Here is a 20,008-nt window from a genome sequence, read left to right on the forward strand (position 1 = left end):
TCCTATAGAATTGCTACATTTGGACTGACATTACTGAATCGCTGTACCTGGGCAAAGGTGCTGACAACACTGCCATGATTATTTGGATGTGTTCCACATTGAAACAGCCACACTGTAAATACAAAATGAGATCCATATCATCTCCCTAAGAGGCCATTTTCTCCCCTGCACAGGGCTCCTCATTGTTTTATGCTCTCCGCCACTGTGGTAAGCGAGAATTTAATCAAATTGACTGCCACAAAGGACTAAGGACAGGGAGAGCAATGAATTACCTGAAATTTCTATTTCATCTTTCCTCACATAACCTCAGAGAGTTCAAATGCCTTTTGTTTTGAGTGCATTCAATGTCGTTGGGAGCTTATGTTGCCGCATGCAATTGTTTAATGCTGTTTTTCTTTTTCAATGCGTTTTGTTATTTATCTCAAATTACCTGGAGTTGAGAGCCTCAATTAAATTTTATATTGAGATGGGTGTGAATTTTGTCTAATTAAGGCTTATATCAACTTGAGTCAAAACCAAAGGTTGGGGAGTTCTTAAAGGTACATTGTATTTATTTTACACATATGTATATGGACATTTTATCAGCTTTTTCCAAAATTGTTTCAATTTTATATCAAGTTAGATCAAGTTATTCAATTCATTCACAAACTGAAATAAAATGTTTACAATATGCCACTTATTGCCACAGAGTCAGCCACACATCACAGCCCCAGGCTACGTTTACACGTGGCCGGCTATTTTCATAAACTGACATTTCACCCTCTCCGTTTTCAAAAATAACATTGTGCACACCTGTCAGTTTTCAGAAAAGTGTTCGTTTACACGAACCGTGTATATATGGCGTCAAGAGCATGCCAAACCTGTAGGTGGCAGTGTAACGAGAAGCTCAAGCCCACGTTAGCCAATCGGAATCCCGAAACATGGGTCGCACTTTTGACGCAGATACAAGTTCTGTTGCATACTGTGACGTCGGCTGCCTAAAACTCAGTTTTTCTCAGTTTACAAGCAAACGTGCTAACGAAGTTTTCCAAAATCTCCACTCTGGCCGGAGATTTTAGAAAGAATCGTTTTCAGAGGCGAATTCTCCGTTTCCGTTTGCTCTCGTTTTGTGGGTACAAACGAAGGGAAATGTCTCAGTTTTTCAAAATAATCATGTACGTGTAAATGGGGCCCCAATCATCACTCAATCACCAGGAATAGGAAGCCCACTCGTTCACAATCACCAGAGTACTCGCTGCACCTGCACTCCCTCATCAACACACACTTTATTTGCCCCGTTCACTCCATGTCTGGTCTCGTTGCAGTATACACTGCTTTATGTCAGACTCCTTACCAATCTACTCAACTGAGATCGTCTTATCCAGTCTCCTGTCCGTCTTCCTGATCCAGATCGCCTGTCTTCGTGTTCACTCGTCACCTGCACAGAGAATCCACTTCAGTCATCACCAGCTAAGTCACCATCATCATTCTACAAGTCACCATCCTCTCACCATCACCTGGTTCCTGTTGTTCCACCACAACTCTGCTTTTAATAAACACTGTGTGCACCTAAACCTGTCTGTCTCCTCCTGTGTTCGTGACACCTGTACACTTTTTGTTAGGATTCGAATAAGACAATTAAAATGTAATTCGTTTTTACTTAAAATTTTATATAGATAAAATATTTTTACCAGCCGCTTGAAAATATATACACAAGAAATTTAATTGGGTTCAAAAAGTTAAAAAAAAATCAGGGGTGTCAAAAGAGGGGACATAATGACAAAAGGGGGACTGAAATATTTATAGATGACCTTCCTCTCTCAAATGAAAGGTGGCATCTACGTTAGAGAGTGACATACTCCTGAGAGGGGTGATGACATTCACCTTCTTAGAGAACAGCTCTTCCTATGCAAACTGACTGCCCTCATCACCCAGACACATCACCTTGAACAACCCCATTATGTTCTCTTTGCCTTTTACCATTGTATTCTTCTTTATTATTACTTTTTATCATTATTATTTAATAATAATAATAATAATTAAACAGAGACTTGGTTAGTAAAAATTGAGAATTTAAGAATTTGCTCCCTTTCAGCTCACGAGTTTTGTGACAAAACATCAATAATTACTTTACAGTAGATTGACTAATCATGCCTAATCATTTATTCCCCATATGTTTCATAAATTATTTACATTGTTGTCAGACATATTTCTCTAATCATTGTTTAGCAGGCTACTGTGAAAACAATTAACATCCATCAAAAGATTTGTGAAACAATGTGTCCACCACAATGATTTTAGATTATAAAACGTTATAAAAAGAAAATACTGCAACAAAATTTTATAAAACTGTATAATGAGCAATAACCACACAAGTGTTCTAGCCATCCATGTTCAAATACACGTTTCTATAGGTGGCATTTCAAACATTGACAATCTACTATTTCTGGAAGTGCCCCTATATAGAGCATATAACTATGTTTATTAGTAATAAATACTGGAAATGAAATGTCTTATTTAAAACCAACAGCAGTTCAATGAATTTCCTTTCATTTAAATTCTTCCGCCTTAAATTAAAATTTAACAATTCAACTTACAATTCTGCATAGTCGGTACAAATTCAACTCACTAAAACACACGGCGCAAGTGCAGTTAGGTTGTGTCCGAATCCACTTTTGCTAGTTTAACGACGGGAAAAAATGGTCTGCGCGCCCAGCGCATGGTCTAAAAGGGTTGTCCCTATTCTCTTAATGAGTAATGGGTGTGTTTTGGGCGTAATGTGCAACAAACCAATCAGAATCTCATCTCCCATTCCCTTTAAACGTACAGTATGGAATTTTTTCTCCACTAGGGGTCGCTAACCTATTTACAATAACAAAGGCGTAGTTTGACGACGCAACATTTGCTAAGAATTATGGATCTTGTCGTCAACGTCAAGCCGACCGATCTAATAATGTTTATGGATGACTGAATACATCAATGTTTTTATCATGACTGTGATATGAAGCAGTTCGGGATTGCTAAGATACAGCTATCAGCTCCACAAGCGACGCGAGTCCCGCGGATATAAAAGGAATATGGACATTTCATTCTACCGAACTACACGCGAGTGCAGAATTACTACTCACAGGTCAGTTTATTAGACAAATTAAACTTGTGAGGTAATGCAGCGCTGTTTCACTTGGTCTAACATTACACTAGCACACTAAACTGCATTTGAATGTGTTGAAATGTATGTGTTAGTTTGTCTGTATGAGACTAGCAGTAAGCTAGATCAACATGAGAATAACATACAGATCATATTCTAACATTTTATCATTGTTGAACTATATAACATTGATTAGTTTTATGTAAATGTGCTCACCTGTTTAATAAAGTACATGTAGGAGCGGTCGAAGTCTCGGACGTGGAGCTCTCGTTTATATATGGGAGCTCTCGGCATCTCGAAAACACTGCGCTGATATTGATTCTCGTTTTAGTTCTCCTTTTTTATCCAAAGTCTGCTTGCCATGGTCCATAATGTTTGAACGAAACAACAACAGCGTGCAGATAGACATTGCGAACTACAGTGGTCCACGTCTGTCGTCTTGGTTACTATCAGAGGGCTCTAGTTCTTAGCTCTGGTTACCATGGCAGTACAAGCGGAAACCAGGGACAACGCGGATATGACGCCATTGACTGCGACAAAACGGAAATAAAGAAACGTGCCGTGTCTTCGAATTAAATTAAAATTTCTCCTGGTTTGAAAGTTGTTGGAAACAGTCGGGATAATGTAAGTAAACAACTAAAAAAAATATATAACATAGATATAGTGATTTTTGCTATTTTTAAAGCAAAAAAGTTACATATTGTGCCTTTAAAAGCCAGTTGCGCTCAGATTCGCTCTTTACATGGAGGAATTTGCAAGCGGAAAAACTGAACGCTTCTCTAGCGAGGAAACGGATCTGCTCGTGCGCAATGTAATATTTTACATTGTAATCCTTTTATTTTTTAATATTTGTCATGTTTTGCGCTACTGCGCATCACTGTGTGTGTACTAAGCACACATTGTGTAATACACGCATTGTGTAATACACGCATTGTGTACCCGCTTATTGGCTTTAGACCAGGTTTTTGTTGGTCAATGGCACAGACTATTTCAGTTGCCTCAAAATAGCAACGCATCAACAATGCGTCAGAACACACCTCGTTTTCAGACCAGCACACCCATGGGGGCACAAATGGGCACAAATGCATTTGCTATTTAAACAACGTGGCGCAAGACGTGAAAATGATAACAGCATCAGGCTGAAACAAGCAAAAAACACTTGCGTCCCGCCTGGCGCCGCATTGCACCGGGTGTATATAGACACCTATTACTAACAGTATTATGTTTGAATGGCATAATCTGCAGTCAATGAAACATTCCTATACATCCATTAGTTCAAGTGTCAGGTCACTCGTGGATAGGGGCTCATAGTGAGGTGATCCACTGTGCTACAGACTGCATGTAAATTAACAACAAGCCCAGATAGACACATTGCTCGCTAACACTGAGAAAATGACAGCCGCGTCCCGATAAAATACATTTTGCCTTTGCCTGCTCAGCGACGCAGAAGCAGAACACTTTGAATCGCTGAGGAGGTAATGAGTGATTTCACAATTCCCTGTATTTCATGGGTGACAGGTACTTGTTCTTCCATCATGGCAACATCTGGTCACATAATTACAATGTGCCTCCCTGAACTTTTCCTGGAGACAATTTTCAACCCTCTTGGAATAAAGAAAAAAAAATGTTAATTTGGTTATTTATACATCAGGTTGTTTTCACTCCCCTTTACCTTGAGGTTACTGTCGATGATGGAAGCATGCAATCTGAGCATTATAGGCATACAGATCATGTTGACATTAAATTCTCATAGGAATAGTGTTGTCCATCAACTATAGATTCTACCAGCCGTGGCATTGGTAGGATGCTGTATTTCAAGTGAAGGGGAAAAGGGATATAGGCTCATGGATGCATGAAGCCTGCGGTTTCAATCCCAATCGCATCAATAATCCACAACCCTCCAAAGACACCTGTGCACATTACCCAAGCAGCAGTGCAATGTGATTTAAATTGAATGAAATTGAAGACACATGCATTGAGTTGTTCTTTATTTATAGTTGTCCTTGGCTTAATTTGTCTATCAGTATTCACAAGACGTATTTTTTCCTCATGATACCAGTGATGATTTGGGAGCAAGACAACAAATTAGGAGACTATTTTCAATTTACACACAAGTATAGCAATGGCAAAACAAAACTAATAAAGGAAAACAGCTAATAAATCATAGGAAATTATGTTTTTTGAAAATGTAATAATGCAGAGAGCTTTCTGTGATTGGTATGTTTAGGGCTACTTGGTTAGGGGGTAGAATATACAGCATAAAAATCATTACGTCTGTGGAAAGTCCCCATGAAACATGGAAACTCAACATTGGCCTGCCTCTTTTGAACCCGCAGCAGTGAACCTAAACAGTTTGTGCTCTACATTCATTCACAATGTCAACATTCTCTTAAAGAGACATGGATTACAAAGGTGTATATTAAAGGAATAGTGAAATTCTGTCATCATTTACTCACCTTCACTTGTATCATTTTCTTTCTCCAGCAGAGCATAAAAGAATATATTTATTTCAGTGAAAGTCAATGGGGTCCATATCTTTCAAGCTCCAAAAAGGGCATAAAGGTAACATAAAAGTATTACACCCCATTGAATTTCATTGCATGTACAAAAACAGCTGAGACATTCTTCAAATATCTTATTTTGTGTTCAGCAGAAGAAAGAAAGAAAAGTTTAGAATGGCATGAGGGTGAGTAAACCCTGATTTACTTTATGGTGTGCATACAATGCAGTAAAATGACTGTAATTCATCGGTTTATTATTTCTTTATTTCTTTATTTATTCATTTATTAATAGCTACATGTTTCCCAAGCCACACACTATTTATATAGCAGCAGGTTTTACCATCTTTTCTCTCTATCTTTATATTAAAATGTAGTTTATTCTTTTTGTTTATGCTGACTGGTTTAGCATATAGGTCTACTGTAGTTTTTTATTTATACACACGCAGTCAAACATTTGAACTGTTTCTGTTTCGCATGATCTTAACCAATTGTCATGTTCTATATATAACAGAACTACTATATACGTTGTTATATGTATGAAACATATATTTAGCATATTTAGCATAATTTCTAGTAATCAAGCCCACAAATGCTTGATTAGGATGCAGTAGTGCTCAGGCACTCATGTGAAGAGAACCTGTGCAATCAGAGTGTTCCAGACATCAGTCGGCTTAATTTATCTGAATGGTATACAGTTCGATTTTGGCAACATTCAAGAGTCACTTTGCAATCGTTTGCAATCACATCTCTCCAAGTATAGTGTTGTAAATTTGGGAAGTATAGTATTGTAAATTTAGGATAGTATTGGTTTTAGGATGCTTAATATGGTGTATATGTGACATATCTCCACTGTTCTTCAGTTATATTAATTGGGGCGGGGGAGGGAGGATCAAGTTTTTTACAATACCCTATTCATAAAAATAATAGGTGAATAAGAATGGTGTGGAAGACCCTAACCCTTGTTGTAAGGCTAAACTTGGCAGTAAAGGCCCACTGAAGTACCTTGGAACGTGCAGCTTTGTATGATGCGTTGACATAATTTCCACTGAAACAGGAAGCTAAGGCGGGAAATATTGAATGGCTCCTCCCCCTTTTCAAATAGCCAATAGTGTTTAGTTTACCTCACAGACTGCAAGTCGTACTTGACAGCACAGTGGAAGCGAATCGAGCACTGATGAAACGTTGGATTTAATAGTAGAGGTGTGAATAAATCAATCAACGCACAGTTGGAAAACAGAATAAAACTTGAGCTTTTGAGAGCAACCGAACACACATCTCCAACCCATTTTGCTCCATGAAGTGTCAACGGTCGCTTTGGCCAGGTGGTATTTATAGCATAGGGGACGAGACGGTCCTGCAAGGATGTTGATCCAGAAACATGTTGTACACGGTGAAATCATCACCAGCATTATGGTCATTATCAACTACATTAGTAATGTAACATAGGCACTAACTATAACATAATAACATTAGCCTTATAAAGGACCCAATGAAAACAAAATTGCCATTTTATGGCTTTAGTTCATTTCTGTGATGTAGAGAAAATTCTGTTTCAAGAGAAAATACTGTCACAGTCACTCACCATTTGGACATTGTTTTTCAGTTTGCACCTTTTTCCTGAGTTGAATTTGTTGTCATGGTTTCTGATTTGAGTCTTCATTACTGATAGCCGTGTGTCGTTAATCACATCATTTGCACCTGTATTTAAAGGGACACTCCACCTCTGGAAAGATGAATGTGTATTTAAATTGGGTCATTTATGTATAAGAAATGTGAAATTATTTTTGAATTTGGAGCTTTCTAGACTGAGAAAAGCCAGAAAATGTACTTTTGGCTCATGTGGATGAAAGACAACAACTCCCAGAATGCACTTGCTTCGCTGCTCTGCGAGGCCACTCCCAAGCCACGCCTACTGGGTAGAGAGCAATTGTAAACAATAAAGCTAAGCTAAGTTACTAGTCTCCGTGAGTCTGCCCGGGTTTTTGAGATCGCATCGCACAAAATGTCCGGGATTCGGCTTTTGCGTTCTACAGTCGTCATTCATTGTGTTTACTGTGGCGAGCAGGACGAGGCTGAGGCGCGCAGGAGAACGGCACGAGGCCGGTGGCGTGATTACTGATGACCGACACCTGTGAGGCACTGGTCTCGTATCTCTCATGGAGGAGTGGGTATTTTCTTAGCAGTGGTAAAACGCACATCAACCGATCACGCCACCGGCCTCGCGTCTTTCTCCCGCGGCCCTAGCCTCGTCCTGCTCGCCACAGTAAACATGATGAATGGCGACTGTAGAACGCAAAAGCCGGTGGCGTGATTACTGATGAGCGGCGCCTGTGAGACGCGCCGGTCTCGTGGGCTATCTCTCATTGAGGAGCGGGTATATTTTCTTAGCAATGGTAAAACGCACATCAACCGATCACTTGTTTAGCGTTCATGTAAACACTACATTCAGATTCACCAATCGGAATGAATTCAGTTATATTGAAACAAAAGGTGTGCATGTAAACAATGAATGGCGACCGTAGAAAGCAAAGCCGAATCCCGGACATTTTGGACGATCTCGACGGGCGGACATGCAGGTTTCTGCCGGTGAAATCAAACGCACTGGCACTGATCTGTGATAGGTCTGTTAGCGCATTAGGTCCAACCCCCTATGGGCGGGTTTGAAAGGGTGGGAACTAGTGCTTGTAGTCTCAACAGAAATCCCCCCCTCTTACACTTCCTCCCACAATGACGCAAAATGATGATTTTTGCGTCATTGTAGGAGGAAGTGTAAAGAGGTAAATACAGATTTCTCTCGTCTCAGGGGAAAATGAGAAAATGTTGCACGACCATTCAATAGTATGACTGGGTTTCTAACATTGCAAAGCTTAATGCAAATGGGTGGAGTGTTCCTTTAAGTTCCCTTGTTTCTGTTCATTGTTGTTGGGTCTCATCTATGTTTGGATGTGTGTTACGCTATACTCTTTTTATGTGGAGTTGCATGTGGATTTAATAAAGACTGCCTTATTAGTGGTGGGCAGATTGTTCAAGGAACACTGAAAGAGTTGAAGCAAATTTTTCGTATTGTGTTGAGGCTTTGAAACAATCCGACACCCGTCTCCACGGTGACCCCTAGTGGTCAGAACAGTGTAAATGCAACAAAAACCCGTGCCAAACATGCATAAAAACACCTTTTACAAATCTATTGCAATTGTTTTTGAAGTAAAATCTTTCAAATGCAATCATCTAATGATCTAATAAGATTATCTATGTGAAGTGTCTATAGAAGTGTCTTTGTGTTCCTTTATCATTTGTCAGGGTTTGTTTTGTTTGTTCTATGAATGGCTATGAAAAGTCAATATGAGACTATTAACTATCATTATTCATTTATACTAATGTCTAATTAAAACGTCTACAAATGTATAAAACTGATTAGAGATCAGGTAAAACCCACAGACACTTGGTCATTGGTTCTCAGTGACTCCTCATGAATCATGGGTTGATAGAGATCATCACCCCCAGCGGTGAACAATTGAAATTTCGAAGTGTTTCGTGAAATCACGTGACTCTGGCAGTTTGATACATGCTCAGAACCATTGATTCGGAACAAAAGATTCGTAAAGGTTTCGAAGCTTCATGAAGCAGTGTTTTGAAATTCCCATCACTACTTATTACCTTCATCATCTTCTTCGTGTTTGTATGTATTCTAGCAACACAATCCATTACAAATACATCACCTCAGGTGATTAAACTCTATTTAATCTGTCTGTTGCTCTGGAATCAGCTTATTAGTTTTCAGGCTCTGTTCCACATGTGGTAGCAGTAGATTTGTAGTAGTGACCTGTCTTTCCCCCTGTGCTGTTTCACACCCATTGGCCAATAATGGGAACCCTCAAGGGACATAGGGGCTGGTTTAAATCCAGGTGGGCTGCAGTTTAATAACAGTCATATTGCCTCCCTATCAGGAACTATCCATTTAACATAGCTCCAGTCCAGACAATCTGTCTTCCTCCTCTGCTTCTGTTCTTACTTTGACCACATTTTTCCTTTTGACTTTTCTACCTTTCTCATTTCCGTTCTTTATTTGATTTTTTAAAGCATAGTTCTTCCTTATAAGTAAAAACATAAATAAATAAAGCCTGCATAAACTAGCTGGTGTAAAGGGTTAAAATGTATAATTATTTTTTTATTAAAAAACAAGACACCCCTATTTTATTAAGAACATCACCAATTGATGTTTTCAATGACAATAATGTAATGTAACAGCATAAAGATAAATGACAGTCTGATTAGAAGAGGAATATCAGAAGTCCAAGTCCTGACTGTGGATGAGAGGAGGAGCTGGGGATGGAGGAGGGTAAGTAGCTCCTGAGCAATGCGATTTTTTTAGTGAAAAAAAAAATCTATGCCAAAATGTATTTTAAATACATTTATTTCACTACAAATCCATTAACATATTTACTGACATATCGCTTGAGATTTACTGATATAAAAAGTACAGGTCAAAAGTTTGGAAACATTAAGTTTTTTTTATATTTTTGAAAGAAGTCTCTAATGCTTATCAAGGCTGCGTTTATTTGATCAAAAATACAGAAAAAAAAAAAAAAAAAACAGTAATATTGTGAAATATTATTACAACTTAAAATAATAGTTTTCTATTTGAATATACTTTAAAAAATAATTTATTCCTGTGATGCAAAGCTGAATTTTCAGCATCATTACTCCAGTCTTCAGTGTCACATGTGACATCCAGTCTATCACATGATCCTTTAGAAATCATTATTATGAGTGTTGGAAACAGTTCTGCTGCCTAATATATTTGATGAATAAAAGGTTAAAAAGAACTGCATTTATTCAAAATAAAAAAATATTTTCTAATAATATAAATCTTCTTTACTATCACTTTTTATCAATTTAACACATCCTTGCTGAATAAAAGTATTGATTTATTTCAAAAAATGAAAGAAAAAAAAATTACTGACCCCAAATTACTGACCAGTAGTGTATATTGTTGTTACAAAAGATTTCTATTTTTTAAAAATGTGCTTCTTTTTTTTCTTTTTTATTTTTTTTTACTTTTTATTCATCAAAGTATCCTAAAAAAGTATCACAGGTTATGAAAAAATATTAAGCAGCAGAACTGTTTCCAACTTTGATAATGAATCATCATATTAGAATGATTTCTGAAGGATCATGTGATAGACTAGAGTAATGATCCTGAAAATTCAGCTTTGCATCACAGAAATAAATGATAATTTAAAGTATAATAAATTGAAAACCAATTATTTTAAATTGTAATAATATATCACAATATTACATTACATTTTTGATCAAATAAACTTAAAACATTAAAAATAGTAATGTTTCCAAACTTTTGACCTGTACTGTGTATATATATAGGGGAGAGCGGGGCACAAAGTAACGCTTTTTGACTTTCTCAGTTTGTGTAAATCTACTTATATATGTTCAGAGTATTTATTTTTTCCCACATTAATTTCCCACATGTCTAGTACAATTATGTGGTTTTGTTTTATTAATACAGTATATACTTTTTTCTTGATATACCCCGAAAGAATGGAAGTGAAATGTGACAACATGCCCCATAGGTGCATTGGGGCACATTGTAACATAACATATGACAGCTTAAAATGTTATCTGATCTAATAAAAAAAATATACAAAACAAACTAAAATATTTTCTAAATAAAATACAATTGAAAAACTTTTTCATATAAAATAATGGCAATTTTTAATAATTAAATATAAACTCATTTTTGAGTTTTGACTACGAACACATGAAAACACAGCTATACAACATAGTTCAAAACAAATAAATAATTAGTAATTTCTGAACATTGACTCTCAGTCTTTATTCACCTTTTTCTCACGTTTTCTCAATAAAATTAATAAAAGTATAGAATATAATAGCATATTTCTAATAGGGGCACATTGTAACGCAGTGTTACAACATGCCCCGCCTGCACAACTGGGATTTAAACCCTGCTAGTGTCTTCTTCTAGTTAGTGAAGCATTAAATAACTATCTCAACTGTTAAATCACATCTTGGAGATTAAAATAATATCAGATTTGTCTTATTTTAAATAAACACAAGAAATAGAGATGAAAAATTAACTTAAGTAAGAAATTTACTTCTGCTATGGTTTAATAAATGTCTATGGATATCTTCCAAAAAAAATAAAAAATTTGGCGGAATTTTTTTTTCTATATAGTGTTGATATGGCAACTAGTAAATACACAAAGTTTCGTCATCCAAGCATGTGCGGAAGTATTTAAAACAAGCGTGTTACAAGTAGCCCCGTGTTACGCTGTGCCCCGCGCTCCCCTATATATATATATACCAAAAGTACAATTACAGGGTATTTATATTAAGTATGTAATATGTAAATATATTTGTAGTGTACTTAGAATAAAATAAATGTATTTCAAATATATTTTAGTATATTTATTTTCACTAGGGGTGACAGGTCCGTTCATGCTTATGGAAACAGTTTAAACACTGACCAGGTTTAAAAGACCTTGGCTCAGCATTTAAGAGCTGTCCCCTGGCACCCTCATATTTTACACACACACTTTCTGCAGTGGGGTTTGTACACCTGCTAAACCTGAAACATAAAGTATGTGTTTTATGTAATCTTCTCAGAAAATATACTCTTACACTCACTCTGCCATGAACACGAGGAGGAGGACAGACAATGGGGTTTGTTCCAAACTTCATGAATCTCCCCTTAGAACAAAAAAGATTAAGGACTTGGCTTTGCCCAAATGTGTTCAGCAAAGCCAACTTCTGAAATATAAGCAAGGATTTAAATCAAAATCATTACTTCATATTGTTGATCTTACAGAAATAATCATCATTATGAGTATCACTATACACACCCATGATGCAGTGCTGACACTGGCAGCATATTGATTTGTTATGGTAGCTCTATGTTACACCAAATTAACTGCTAAAATCACAATCATGCCTGGCTCTCCCTCCCTCACTCAGCCTTCACAGTCACCGGCGTACTGATCATTCTCATCAGCCCTCATCACCTGCACTATAAAGCACACACACACACCACCCGTAGTTGTCTGACCTTATCTGAGAACACATGCTCACTTACCTGCAACATACCAGGGATTATCCTACCATACGCTTCAGTGGTCTTTAAAGGCCCACTGAAGTACCTTGGAACGCGCGGCTTTGTATGATGCGTTGATGTAATTTCCACTGAAACATAAGATATGACATAAGATAATCTGACAGGTAAGTATAAACACAACAGTTTAACACAATGCCAAGACAATACTGTGCAAACTAAAGATAGAAATAAAGGGCTAAATATACCATGAAAAGAAGATGAGTAATCAAAAAAGGCATAGGTGAAGAACATAATCAAATACCAAATGGCTGAAATTTTGTCAGTCAAAAGTAGTCGATCTCCGAATGCAACGTAATGAACTGACTCCATATGAGGAAATGTCATAAACTTGTAATTTCAATGAAAAGCATCAAAAGCACAAAATTATCCATGAATTTATATGGAAAAAAAGCTTTAGGAGCTTTCCATCTTTACTCTCCTCATGTTCCGTTGCATTCGGAGATCGACTACTTTTGACTGACAAAATTCCTGCCACCGGAAACACTAACTGATAAAGTGAGTCGTACAAAATCTTTCTTTTTAGTAAACTCTGTGTACACAAACAATGTAGTCAATGCTCAAGTTAATGTGTAGAGCCCCTGGTGATACTTCGAGCACAGTTTTATGTTGTGTCGAGCCTTCTTAGTGTTTTAAAAATAGCGATTTTGATGCTATTATAGAAGTGCCCCACGCATTCCAATTCAAAAGGCATTTTGACCTAAAACGAAAATACGGTCAGTCTTAAAAGTGGCGTTTCTATTCTAATTATGCTTTTACACGAAAGTTTGACTCGGGCCGATTAACAAAAAGAGCCTAGGTTAAATTTTGGCGAGAGTTTCCCTTTAACTAGGCTTGACCAGAGACATATTTAAATTATTAAAATTTGTAATATTATGACAAACAACAAGTTGTTATTAATTATTTTATCGGCCATTTCAGCAATTTAGGAAAAATATTGACAAATATTGACAAAATATACAAATAAAATGAAGACCATTTTAGTATGTCAAAGCAAGGAAAAAATATTGTTTTGTTTTTTATTATTACCTACATGCTTCTTCATGGGAAAGTGAAATAAGAAATCATTGCAAATATTTCTAAAAAATGACAATAAAAAGGATGATTCATCTTGAATTCACTGACTTTTTAACTGCCATGTAATACTTTAATATTAAATAGTATAAAATAGAAGGTAACATAATAAAATGTTTATTTAAACCATATATAAATAATTTTAACATAGTTTATTTGATTTGTTCTACTCTATTTCCAATAAAAATACAAAATAATTAGATTTATGTGTCTTGGCAAAGCTCAAGTGGTAATTCAGAAAGATTTTGTGGCTGTGGGACTTTCCTCCTGATCTTATCCTGTACTTCTGTTGACCATCAATATCAGTCAGTGCATTAGTAAGTGGGGAATTAATATGTTTATCTGAATAGAGGAGACCTGGAGTGCAGAGGAGAAAGAAAAAAAGTGTGCAAGTGAGAGAGAAAGAGACTTGAAGGGTCATAATACACTGAAGGCTCACATATAGGTGTGTAGAGAGACAGCTAAACAAAGTGGCTTTAGGTGAAGTAACTAACACTATTGATTTTAACAGCTCATTGATGTCTGATGGAGTGGAATAAAGCATGTTTTTTATGTCTTCCACAATGGAAAGACTCAGGGAACTTTATTTGTAGAATTGATTTATTCAAGAGTGATTTATTGGTTTGTCCTCTTCTTCTTGATTGTTGTGTGATCCAATAATCAAATGTATGTCCCCATGCTAGAGAAGCGATTTCCAATGTGAAAGAGTTAATGGATCCTTTTAATACCATCCCAGCATGCAACATTAATCATTTTGTGTACTGTAAATATTCTACCAACAATCAATGATGACTGACCTCAGTTTTTTTTTTTTATTATTATTATTTTGAATACTTCCAGCTTCTACACATTCTTCTGACTTTCCCTTTGACAGAGGCACTTCTTAGTTTACTCATAAGGACTGGTTATTTACAAAATAAATGTGAAATTAAAAAGAGATGGTTTTCAAAAGGAAGAGGGTTTAACAGCGTTTCATTTTTGAATAAAAACAAAAACAAATGCGTATTCGCATTCTTATCTAATTTTATTTAATTATCCATTATCAGAATAAATTTGAGTGAAACGTTTTTGTTTTTCTTTAAAGACATCAGCACGCAAAATGTCCTTGTATTCCAGCATGATTTCACAATCATAATTTAATTTAGACCATACGTTCGCTCATATTAAAGGCATGTATATCATGTTTATCTGCTACAACATCCTTGAAATTCCACAGTGTCCCTTTCCAGACATAGGATGATGACTAGGCTATCAAGGTAATACTACAAGTAATTATTATCACTGTCTCCATTACAGGAGGTCCTGTGGAGCTCCAACCTCATTTTCACAGGATCTAGAGGAAGATGGGTTTGTCGATAAGGTGCCATAACCACTCTCAGTCACATTCAGAGGGGGCTTTAAAGAAAAGTGGCATCCCAGATGATCTCTCTGATATAGGCCACCATGATTACTTCAGCCTCTCAATGGACATGCTGACACCTAATCCCAACTTCATGGCCATGGATTAGATGTGTCAGACCAGTATGAAAAATGAGGCTCAAAAAACAGAGCCGATTCACTCTCTCTAGGGTGCATTTATAGAGCCAATGAGTTGAGAGAGGAACTTCAGGCTGGAATGCGTATAGATTTGTCATTGTGTGCTTTCCCTGCAGTGTTCGTCTACTCAGTGCCGTTCAGCTGTGTGAAACACAGACATAGACTCACAGGACTCCACTCATTGAGGAATTAAAGAACTCAAAACTGTAGAGGGCAGATTGAAAGCAGTCCAGTAAAATCACCGCAGTGGAGGTGTCAATGGCATTAACCCACTTAAAACTCACAGCGGGGGCAAGACAGAGCTTTGGTCACACTCGATTTCCACATTAACTGCTGATATGCTTCCAACAGCCTGGGAAGCCTTTTGTGAACCTTGGCTACATGTAAGGACCACCCAATGGCCCAACGACTGAATCCAATGGTGTGGGCAAAGGTATAATTTGTGTAGGTTTTTTTCTTGCGCTACTGTAAAGTTCACTTAATTTATTTGAATCTATTTCAATTTGATTCTAGCTCTGTGTTTAATCTGACTCCAATTTTAAATGACTCTAAAATTTAGATTGAGATTATTATTATTATTATTTTGTTAATCATTTGGATATTTGATTATTCTCGGTATCCCATACTTTCAATTATTCATTCATTAGGGACCCGATGTCACATAGAGTCTTACGTCAGCCGGGACACAAACTCTTCAGCTCTGATCTTTGTACAGGGTTAACTAAAACATTTTAGTTGGTGGCTACATGCTTGCTCATACAAAAAGTGTAGTTTTCTTAAGCCCCTTTCACACAGCGCGTTGATCCCGGGAAATTGCCGTAAAATTGCTAGAGTGCCTTCTGTGTGAATGCAAACACGTCCCAGGATTGATGCCGGAATGGGGACATTGTGACATTGCCAGGATCAGTCCCGGAACATGCCCTGTGTGAAAAAATAAACAAAAAATGTCTGGAAACTGGAATGAAACAGACTCCAGGGAGCTCCATACTATCCGCACTGAAGCTGAGATCGTTCGCCAGCTTTGTGGAACGGAATGCGATGCGTTAGTGTACATGTTTTCGATGCGTACGTTACACGTCACACTGTGAACGCACTCACAGATTCCGGAAAATCACTGGAAGTATGAATGAACCGAAATCAAACGATCCCGGGACAAATCCCGGGACACATTATCCATCTATTTTCCGGAATCTCTGTGTGAAAGGGGCTTTAGTCACGTAACTGCAACTTGCTAAGTCAGAGATAGACAGAACTCAAAAGGCCCCACATGATGTGCCACATATTCCTTTCATTGGGCCTTTAGTTTGACCTATCCTGGACGCAGATTTGCGGAAACACCAGACTCCACTTAATCTACTGTCATAACGATTTCAGAAGAATACAGAATAAATCCAATATGACATTGTATTCGCAGGTAAAAAAATGTATCATGCTAATTACACATTTAGATGCCAATCCAGAAATGATAAATAACATAACATTTCAATTTCCCTTAGATACCCAGACTAGAAGAAAAGAGCTGTAAATATTTACAACACAAATATTTTGGGAATTGTGTTGGGCCTATTCATGTACCCAAAAGGGTTGCAACTGGTTTCAGGGGAGAGGAGCAATTATTATCGGATATCTTGAAGGGACCCCATAAAAAAATCACGGCTAGGGAAAAGTTTTGTCATCTCAGCTATAAGAGCGTTGAATTCAAAGAATGCCTAACTTATAAAGATGGTTTCGGGGGAGCCTGGGTTGTTCACTTAAAGGGTTAGTTCACCCAAAAATGAAAATTCTGTCAGTAATTACTCACCCTCATGTTGTTCCAACCCCGTAAGACATTCGTTCATCTTCGGAACACAAATTAAGATATTTTTGATTAAATCTGAGAGCTGGATCACTTCTCCATAGGCTTCTATGTGACTGAAACTTGCTGGCCCAGAAAAGTTATTAAAGAGATCGTTAATATAGTCCAAGTGACTACAGTTGCTCAATCTTAAGTATATCAAGCGACGAGAATACTTTTTGTGCGCAAAAAAATAAAAAAAATAACGACTTTATTCCACTATTCATTTCATTCTCTCTCTGTGCCTCAAGTTGGTTCACGTAGTATAACTGCGCAGCGCATCTGTGTTACACGTCACCACGTACGCTCACTATTGGCCGACGCTGGTCATGTGTGTGATGCGTGTGACGTACAAGACTGACACGCTGCGCAAAAACACTTCGTGAACCAACTCGAGGCCCAGAGAGAAGGAAATGAATAGTGGAATAAAGTCATTATTTTTGTTTTTTTTGCGCACAAAAAGTATTCTCGTCGCTTGATATACTTAAGATTGAGCCACTGTAGTCACTTGGACTATATTAACGATCTTTTTAATAACTTTTCTGGGCCAGCCAGTTTCAGTCCCTTAGAAGCCTATGTAGGAGTGATCCAGCTGTCAGATTTCATCAAAAATATCTTAATTTGTGTTCCGAAGATGAACGAAGGTCTTACGGGGTTGGAACAACATGAGGGTGAGTAATTTCTGACAGAATTTTCATTTTTGGGTTAACTAACCCTTTAATGTATTTTTATTATTTTTGTGCAATATGTCTATTTATGTGAACAAAATTCTGTGTGGTATGTGCATGTTATGCGTGTTGAATGTTGCTCTTGGTACAGTCTGTGAAAACAAATTTCCTCTAAAGAGGACAATAAAGAATGAATATGGACACACCACCCACAAAAGGAGAACAGAATTCCCTTAAATTTTAAGCTTTTAAATTTAAAATCAGAAACTCACTTCTGTCCTGTGGCTGTGGGTCTGGCGTTGCTGGTCTGAAACTGCTGGCGCTGCAGTGCAGCTGGATTCTATTGGCTACCCCGACTCAACAAGCCAAATCTGTGGAAATGAGTATGGAAATGTCCGTCCAGTCCACATGCAAGTTAACTAGATTTTGATATTATATGATTTTGATATTAAATGCATATGGTAGCAAATACTTAGCCTGACTACGTCAGAACTTCGTACTTCCGCTCAATTTCATTTCTCTTCTGTACTCAGTCTGAGACTTTCCGTTTTCCTCCGGCCTGAAAACAGCCGGCCAATCAACGAACAGAGGGCAGGCTGAGATCACAAGTTATTTTTTGCAACTTAAGTGTGACTCGAGTCCAAGTTGCAGATTCGAGTTTCCATCTCTGCTTTTACAAACCACCTGATCCCACTGAAAACTATGATTTAATTCCCTCTTCCTGTGCTGGCAGACAGAATACTCATTATGCGGTCAAGGTTTTTGCCCTTAGACTGTCTGCTCCAGATATGACAGCACCATTAAAGCCTTCAATTCTCATGCAACACTCTGAAACAAAGGATAAAAATAACTTTTTGAAATGGTAACAGCCCTCTGAGGAGCATCCGTCACATCTGCTCATAGCGGTGAGTGGAGAGACATAACAGAGCTAAACATACAATCCTGGACAACAGCATTTTGTTTGATTGGATCTCGACGCAGGAATGTTGGATCTAGTCACTTTACCAGATCCCGTCAGAAGACATCCGTTTTGTCTGATACCCGAAAACCAGTCAGCAGAGTTTTGTCTGATATCCAGAACCAGTTAACAGCAAATCTAGTCTGATACCCAAAATCAGTGTTTTGTCTGTTTTTATTGTACTTCATCCTGTACTCCAACAAGTGTTATTATACCAATGCAAAAGCAATGGAAAATTACTGCTTCACAACATCGTCCTGTGATGTTAGCCTACACTTGTTCTGTGGTTTTGTGTGTGAAAAAAAGAAAATGCAAGCAAAAATGTTTTTTGAAATTCTCTTGTCTCTTACTTGTGAAGACACTTTAAACCACACAAGCATAAGATTAAACAATAGCAAAGATTACAAATACTATTTATTACAAATAGTTACAAATATGTAACTACATATTACAAAGTTATATAATAAAAATGAATACATAATTATATGATTAAATTAAACAATTCAATAAAACAGATTTCAACAGAAAGTTAAGTTAAAAAAAAAATTAAAAAAAAGATTTAACTTTAAAGTAATTTACATTAAAGGAACACTATGTAGCTTTTCAACCTTCATAATATATTTCCAAGACCCTTGTGATGGTACATCGACTTACAATAGGTTGAATGACGCGTCTGCCATAGCCTGACAGGGTCTGTATCGCTTTTACTGGCACTGCATAACTTTAGGGTTCGGGTAGTAACCCGAGCACAAAAAGAACTACAAAATTCGACTGCTTTACGGCATACGTCACTTCCCCCACCACTTCCTCAAATTTGGACGTGAGAGGCCAACCAGCGTTTGTTTTCGGCTTTCGTGCGTATGTTTTTGTCATAAGGGCTGTTTACACCTGGCCACTTCATGCGTTTTCTCAGATCGGATAGCTATCTGATCGTGAAAAGACCAGGTGTAAATGCCCTCCGAAACGCATTCAAGACGGATTTGAATCCGATCGCTCAAACCACTTCAGGAGGAGGTCTGAGACGCATTCCAGATGAAACTGGACAAGTGTAAATGCATCTGGTCGTTGAAACCACATATGTAAATTGTACTCCTCCCAAAAATGCTAAAAATAAAAATAAAAAAACGTGTGAGAGCGTGTTATAGGCTATATGTAATGTTATAGCCAGA

This window comes from Abramis brama, assembly GCF_963993115.1.
Source record: "Abramis brama genome assembly, chromosome: 7".
In the NCBI taxonomy this organism is placed as follows: Eukaryota; Metazoa; Chordata; class Actinopteri; order Cypriniformes; family Leuciscidae; genus Abramis; species Abramis brama.